An 8,696-nucleotide genomic window follows, 5' to 3' on the forward strand; every position below is an offset into this window, starting at 1 on the left:
TTAAATCATTCAAATATATATATATATATATATATATATATATATATATATATATATATATATATATATATATATATATATATATATATATATATATATATATATATATATATATATATATACACACACACAATACAATACATAAACATATATCATGTTTTCCTTAAGGTCAAGATCTAGTAAATGATTTTAGACTGCATTTTTGATGCTATATCCATTATGACGTCATAATCAAATTAAACTTTCTTTTTCCTGTACTTTACGGTTGTAATAGAATACTCTAGTTTATGGTAAACATTTGATCGAATGCGATTCCAGCATCACTGATGCGTTTCACCTAAAGTCGCGCGTGATGATGCGAGAATTTTACGGACTGGGTGCAACATGCAAAGATGGCGTAACGAACTTCGTCAACATAGATCTAACCAGTTTGCATTGCTTTTAATTGTCTGACTGTCACGATAAAAACAGTCAGGGCGATGGAAAAAACAGATAGGTTTACGCGAGAGTGGTTTCTGCAACAAAAGGGTGATTGGGTGCGTACTTTAGCAAAGATCCCTGAGTTCGATGTAGGAAAATTAAAGCATTATTTGACAGAGAGTAGAAATAAGACTTTTGACAAAGAAGGTATGAGGGCTTATAAAGCGTTAAAAGCGTACAAGTTTTTTAGGTCACCTGAGTCATTCAGGTGACCTATTGCTATCCGTTTTTGTCCGTCGGCGTGCGTCGTGCGACGTGCGTCGTGCGATGTGCGTTAACATTTGAACATTTTTAGCTTCTTCTCTGAAACCGCTCAACCAATTTCAACTAAATTTGGCATATAGCATCTATGGGTGAAGGGGAACAAAAATTGTGAATTTCATGGTCCCTGCCCCCCTGGGGCCTGAGGGGTGGGGCTAAAACCACCAAAATTAATGCAATCTTCAAAAATCTTCTTTACTCCTGGACATCAAGCAGTCAAACTGTTGGCATCATTGTAATAAGCATTGAGTCCTCTACCAAAATTGTGAAATTCATGGCCCCAGGGTCAGGGGTTCTGGTGCTAGGGCGGGGCTATATAGATCATATAGTGAAAGTGCATTATTTCTTTGAAAATCTTCTTCTCTGCTCCTGGGTATTAAATAAACTAACTAAGTACATAGTTAGGATGAGCAAGAGTGCCTCTTCCAGAATTGTGAATTTCATGGCCCCTGGGTCAGGGGTTCTGGTGTTAGGGCGGGACTCTATTGATTATATAGTGAAAATGCATTAATCCTTTGAAAATCTTCTTCTCTACTCCTGGGTATTAAATTCAGTAACTAAGTACATAGTTATGATGAGCAAGAGTAGCTCTTTCAAAATTGTGAATTTCATGGCCCCTGGGTCAGGGGTTCTGGTGTTAGGGTGGGGCTCTATTGATTATATAGTGAAAATGCATTAATTCTTTGAAAATCTTCTTCTCTACTCCTGGGTATTATTTAAACAAACTAAGTACATTGTTATGATAAGCAAGGATGCCTCTTCCAAAATTGTGAAATTCATGGCCCCGGGGACAGGAGTTCTGGTGCTAGGGCGGGGCTATATAGATCCTATAGTGAAGGTGAATTATTTCTTTGAAAATCTTCTTCTCTGCTCCTGGGTATTGCTTAAACAGACTAAAGTACATTGTTATGATACACAAGGATGCCTCTTCCAAAATTGTGAATTTTATGACCCCAGGTTTAAGGGTTCTGGTGAAGGGGGGGGGGGGGCTTCTATTGATTATAAAGTGAAAAAGCAAAATTTCTTTGAAAATATTCTTTTCTTCTTCTGGTTAAAAAAGCAAAGAAGCTAAGTGTATAGTTATGATGAGCAAGTGTGCTTCTTCCAGAGTAGTGAATTTCATGACCCCTGGGTCAGATGTGCTGGTGTGAGGGTGGGGCTCTTGATAATTTAGTGAAAATGCATTAATTCTATTAAATAATCCTGTTTGCTCCTTAGTGTTAAGCAGATAAACAAAGTGATGATGAGCAAACATATGGTCCCAGGGTCAGAAGCTCTGGTGTTTTTTTTTTTTTTTTTTTTTTTTGGGGGGGGGGGGGGGGCTCTATTGATAATATAGTGAATCTGTAGTAAAAATGCATTATTTATTTAAAAATCTTCTCCGCACCTGGGCATATCTGAGGCAAACAGAGTAAAAGTTTTTATAAGGAAGGGAATTTTTACCAGATTTTTGAACATCTGGACCATTTGGTCAAGTGTTGTGGTCCTGGCCAGGGCTCTATTAGTTTGTATTCTATTGAGAGGAGTTATTCCCCTTTGCCATTTACTTTTGATAATTTATCACTGTAAATAATGTACTTGAAAGGTAAATAGAATAAGACAATTATGCAAGAATTTTTATCGTATAATACAAAAAGTACTTTCATAGTTTTAATGATCAGATAGACTTGTAAGTAGTAGATAAATAAAAATGAGACAAAAATAACTTGTCTTATTAAATATTCATCAAAGACCAAGAGATGCCAATGTTAGGGATTTCAACAAAGGATTAAAATAGTACAGAAGCATTGATAATTTGTTAATATACTGTATAGTGATAGTGATAAATGAGGAACAGATTAGAACCTAATTTATGAACTGTTAATGAATATTAAGACCAATTATTTTGTTGATCATGATCACCCTATTTTTCTTGCTTTTGGGCAACAAAGCTTCACCTTTCAGTTCATTTTATACTCTATGCATCCTTGAAATTGTTGTATCATACTCAGGTGACCATTAAGGCCCATGGGCCTCTTGTTGAGGAGGGGTATGTGCAGAAGATTTCGTCACTGCAGATTGACAACTCTTTCCTTGCACGAGTTGAGGTGATGGCTTCGATGGCACAAAGACTATACAAGCCGTACGTTTGTCTCAGTCTTCAAGGGGATGTCAAAGGTGGATCCTGTGATTGTGTCGCAGGGTGAGAACTAATTTCTTGGATAAATAATGAGATTTGAGCATGAAATTCTGTAATGAAAAGCCTGATGAATTATGTCACTCCCCAACCCCGCGCTTGTTCATGAAGCTTATTTTTTACATTTATACATGTATATCCCATTTCATACACCTTATAACTATAAGACCACCCACCAATTCATAAGGCAGTGGTTTTATAAACTCCTTAAGCTTATCAAATACAGTGCTTAAGGAGGAATGCTACACCAAAATTTTATTTCATAGACATTTAAGACATTCCTGATATTAAAGAAGTGGTTTCAACATTTAAAGGCCAATATTAGCTCTTAATTATTTAATAAGATTTTTTCCTATATCTCATAGAAAATGAAAAAAAAAATCTTCATAAAACTACTCACAACTAAGGAGAATATGTCAGTCAATCATATTTTAAAAGAAATTGAAATGAAATTGCAAAATTTTAGAGAAATTAATTTTGATGGGGATTGATTCAAATATAAAAATAATTATTTTATAGTTTAAAAGGGATTTCTTAAAGATCTATAAAATAAAATTTTGGTGTGGCATTCCTCCTTGAGCACTGTATTTGATAAATAAAAATGCCATCTTTAACAAATTGTTTGGTTGCCCTCTCCTGGCCGACTGGCTAAAAATTGCCCAACTAAAAACTTTTTTAACCACCAGAAAGCAATTATTTTTTAAAAGCATTCACAAAAATAGATTTTGAAAATTCAACATTAAATTTGAAATTTTCTTGGAAAAAAAAATTCTCCCCTCCCTACCGACCCGATTTTTTCATCCTGAGTTTGGAGAGGGCAAGCAAAAGTTATTTTGAAATTGGCCTTTTTAAAAAGAAAATGATGTCACAGAACAAAACAAACAAAAAGCTTACACTGAAAAAATCAAACACGACATTTGGTGTGTAAAGCACCAACTACTTTTTCTACAATACATCATCGTTACATACATCTTGTTCATGTATTTGCACGATTATTGCATTTTCATACCAGAAAAAAGTGGTCAATGCAGGGTTCGACACTAACTTTTTTACCTTGGTGGACCACAAGTCCACTTGTCAAAAATAATCGGCGGACTTTCTCAAATTCTAGTGGACCTTCATAAATATTTCCTTTTGAATTATCAATAAATGAATTCACTACACAAGGCTATGTACCCATTCCAGTCAGACTAATAAAGTATAAGTTTAACCAGTCAACAGAAACATACAATTAGTCAGCAGGGGCTGACAAATAGATTTTTTAGGCACTTGTCCAAGGGCAAGTGCATAGTCGAAATTCACTTGCCACACCTGAATTTTTGCTTGCCCCATCATAAACTAATACTGTATTTATCTATAATTTAAAAAAATAGGAAGACAAATACTGAGTATATCAGGCAAGCCCCTGTGTCCAGCTTTAAATCTATGACTTAAATATTGATTTTATTTTTTTAAAGTCACTTGCATATGGCAAGTGGTTGATAAAATTTCACTTGCCCACCCTTAAAATTCACTAGCCCTGGGCATCAGGCAATGGGATTTGTCAGCCCCAGAGTCAGAAGTTTTTCAGCAATATTGTTAAGCATACTTTCAATATTTTGAAAAAGAACACAATCTAGTCAATGTTTATGGGCAAGGAAAATTTTTATTGGTTCATAGGGACTTTATTTCATGGGTAACTTGTATATACAAAAGATTCAATGAATAGATATGTTGACAAAATAATTATTCTTTGAGATATAAATTCATGGATAAGCGTCTGATACCCATGAAATCCACGAATATTGAAGATTTCACAGTACTGGAGGAAAAAAAAGCTCCCGGTTGTGTAAAGAGTATTTCAAAAATTTAAAACAAGAATACTTAGGGATTGTTTAGTCTGAAGATGGAAAAAAATATATATCTATCTACACTAATGCCTATGGGCTTGTAAAATTTGGTTTTAAAAAATTGCCTCATGAAGGCTCCATATGACAATTTAAGTTATTTTAAAATATAAATTGTAGGAAGGGTGAGGCATGCAGCCATATAGCCGCATTGTTGTTTGCATTAGATGACTTTGTTGCCAAGGGACTAAAAGATCTACCAGAGGACAGGACTTCTACAGAAAAATTGTGCCAATGGAACAAACCAGCAAAGAGAAAGACGGAGCCTAAAACTATACATGATATCAGGATAGTCAAGTATGGACATTATTAATGTGTAATTCACATTTATTACTACATGTAGAGTAGCAGGTACTTTCATGATTATGGAGTAAAGAACACAAGACAATGAAGGGCTCTAATATTTAAGGAATGAATTTAGTAGCTACCCTATATATACTGTACTGTGTAACATTGGATTAGGACAGTTTACACTTCTTAAATCGCAAAAAAAGCCTTTTGCTCAAGGGAGCTTTTCTGATCACATGTCTGGTGTGTGTTCATCTGTCCACCTGTAAACTTTTCACTTTTTTGCCTTCTCTAGAACCACTGGGCAAATTTCAACCAAACTTGCCAAGTATCCTTGGGTAGTGGGGATTCAAAGTTGCTCAAATGAAGGGTCTTCTTCCAAGGGGGGGGGGGATAATTACGAATTAATGAAAAGTAAATAGAATAAATAAAAAATCTTCTCAAGAACCACTGGTCCAGGAAAGGTGAAACTTATATGGAAACATCCACAGGTAGTATAGATTCAAGTTTGTTCAAATCATGACCCCTGGGGTAGGGTGGGGACACAATGTGTAAACATGTAAATAGCCTTATAAATTAAAGCAAGTTTAAGTACCAAAAATATTGTACTATTGATTTCTGTCATATTCAAAATATTGATTGAAAAGCACACACTGCTAAGAAATCTTTCGTACATATGGCCTTAAAAAAGTGGTTCTAAGTTCTAGTTTAGCAGCATTGATTGATTGATGAATGGGAGTGGTGTTGATGAAAAATATAGGAGAAAATATTCAGTGGGCACAAATATAAGAGGAATATATGAGGGAAAAAATGCAATATAAGTATATAGCTATCTACATAATGCATTCTTATTGTAGACAGGAGCCAGGGAAAGTGGTGAAAGGGAGGGAGACCTTGGCTTCACTGAAATTTGATCCTCGTCCACCGGTAGATCAAGTTCAGGATGAGGAATCTAAATGTCGTTTGATTGAAGTTTTAGATGGTGCCAATCCAACGTGTGGTTTCCTGAAGTATAACAAGCCAGTTCCTGATATTCCCAGTGTAACTGAGTCTTCTCTACCTACTCAAGAAATTGTGTCTACTGTTAAACATTTTACAGATTTTGATTTGCCTGCAAGTATATGTGACATCAAAAATGCTTGGATGTATTTTAAAGACTCTTTACATTTGGATTGTAATGAAATAGCTGAACTGGAATCAAGAACAAGGGGTCAGTCAAGCTCCCAAGAATGGCACAGCGCTAGAAAATACAGACTTACTGCTTCTGACTTTCACAAAAGTGTTTGTACGCAGAAGTACAACTGATCCATCAAAACTTTTAAGATATTTTTTATATAATAAAATGAAACCAACAAATGCAATGCTGTTTGGACTACAGCAAGAAAAACACGCAGTTGAGAAATTTACATCAAAGTTTGTAGAACAGGGTATACGTGAAGTTATTGTGGAGCAAAAAGGCCTGATTGTTGATTCACACTCTACATTTTTAGGGGCTTCTGTTGATGGTATAGCATTGATAAATGGCGAACAATTCATTTTAGAACTCAAAAATCCTGCTTCAACATCGGACATGGACATCTTATCTGCAGCAAAGAAGTTGCCCTGCTTAAAATTAAACGAAAATAATGAGGTCTGTCTAAATGTCAAACATTCTTATTATACTCAGATTCATGGACAAATGGGAATCTTGAATATTTCAAAATGTTACTTTGTTTTGTGCACTAAAAATGACATTCATGTAGAGATGGTTACATTTGATAAGCATTTCTGGGAAAGGGTTTTACTTAAACTTACTCAGTTTTATGATAATTTCATGTTGCCAGAAATTGTTTACCCCTCTGTGAAATTTGGTTTGCCAGCTTTTGATATGTCCAAATTTTGAATCAATGTGTTGTACAAATTTAGTGTCATGACCCCTTCTCCATTCCAATCCCTCAGTACTTTTGCGAGAGAAAAGAGAAGTGAACTTTTAAGTAACAATGAGTGTAGTGCTTGAAGTTGTCAACTTAATTGCTTCATGTTTTATATGTGTTACATGAGTGATTATGTCATGCTTTGACAAGTATATTATTAAGCATACCAAGTCTTCTTTCTTCTGTATAAAGAATGATGAGGTGTTCCAAATGATAGATTGTGAATTTTTCAGATATTGTAGGAAGTTATACATGTATATGAAATTGATGAAAACACAAGGAATACCCAAATTATCCAAAGTTGTTTCCCTCTAATAATGATATTAGTACATGTTTGTTGATCCATTGAACATTATGTTTGTTTGACATATTTTATTAAATTTATGTTTCAGATTCACATTTGTACCAAAATGAATAGATTAAATTATTAATTGTGTGAACTTTATGAACTTGTGTGTCATTACACTAAGTCAAGGTCAGAAAAAAATATTTAAAGTCACATGTAAGTAGGTCAGTTTAAATTACATTTATACTAGTAATTAATTTCATAGAGGTCATTTTAGGTAACCTAAGCTTAAAGGTGCAAACGAGCTTTTCTGATTGAAATTTGTCTGCTGTTTATTATCTTCAACTTCCTCTGAAGAATTGTGATCAATGAACCCGAAAGGATAAAACGTGTAGTGAAGGATGTTATTTCAAATCATGACAACTGTGGGTACGGTGGGGTCACAATAGGAGATCAAAGTTTTACATAGGATATATAGGAGGGAAAACTGCAGACCCATACTGACTCAGGTGATAATTATGGCTTTTTATTTTTATGATTATCAGCTAGTGGCAGAACTTTCCCATTGAACAGTAAAACACGCTGATAGCGAACATGCGTATAATGAATTGACGCTTATAGCTAACTTAAGTGATTTCAGTCCCCATGTCTAAGAAATATATAGTAAACTTATTGGATATAATGTGTCCTTGATACTTCATTATGAGCATGTTTTACTGTAATTTCTGCTAAAATAGATACCGGAATAGAGAAGATCATCAATATGTTTACTGTCTTTATTACTACCACTGTTTGGGAACAATATTTTACTGACTCCCCTGAATTTAGTTTTCTCTCCCCCCTTTCACTAATTGTCAAGGAAGATTACCATATTATGTATTTAAATATAATTTTGAAAAAAAAAAAAAGATTGATTTTTAAAGGAAATGGTTTAAAATTTAAGGAAACCAAATGTTTTTGTATAACAAATCACAGTCATTATCATTCACCTGCATCGTGAGTGGCTCTTGCGTGCACTCGCATACAACTTATGGCTGTTTTTGATACTGTGAACTTAATTTATATGAGGAGTCATTAAGATAATGTCCAAATTTTAGGAAATCAATTGCAATTTTCAAAAGTGTAGATGTGTCTTTTTCTAAAATTAATATTTGAAAGTGAAACTCAAATTTTTCTTTATCCAAAAAGAAGCAAAGTAGAAATAAAATATTTTTTATGACAATATGGATCATAAAAGAAACCTTAGTTATGTATTTAATGGCCTTCCAGATAAACGTATTTGAAAATAGTCATAGCGGCCTTAATGCCTTATAATTTTTTTTTTCTTTTTCACATCATGCAATTTCAAAATCATTTACTTTTGAAAGAGATGTATGACATATGAATTTTATGCTTAAGTTTTGTAT

General features: G+C 34.1%; 1 pseudogene; it reads left to right on the top strand.

Annotated features, from left to right (window-relative positions):
* The first annotated feature begins 440 nt into the window (after positions 1-440).
* Positions 441-7,315, top strand: LOC133204154 (uncharacterized; annotated as a pseudogene).
* The last annotated feature ends 1,381 nt before the right edge of the window (positions 7,316-8,696 follow it).

This window comes from Saccostrea echinata, unplaced genomic scaffold, assembly GCF_033153115.1.
Source record: "Saccostrea echinata isolate AGI-Se365-2 ecotype Australia unplaced genomic scaffold, CSIRO_AGI_Sech_v1 ptg000052l, whole genome shotgun sequence".
NCBI classification, from domain to species: Eukaryota; Metazoa; Mollusca; class Bivalvia; order Ostreida; family Ostreidae; genus Saccostrea; species Saccostrea echinata.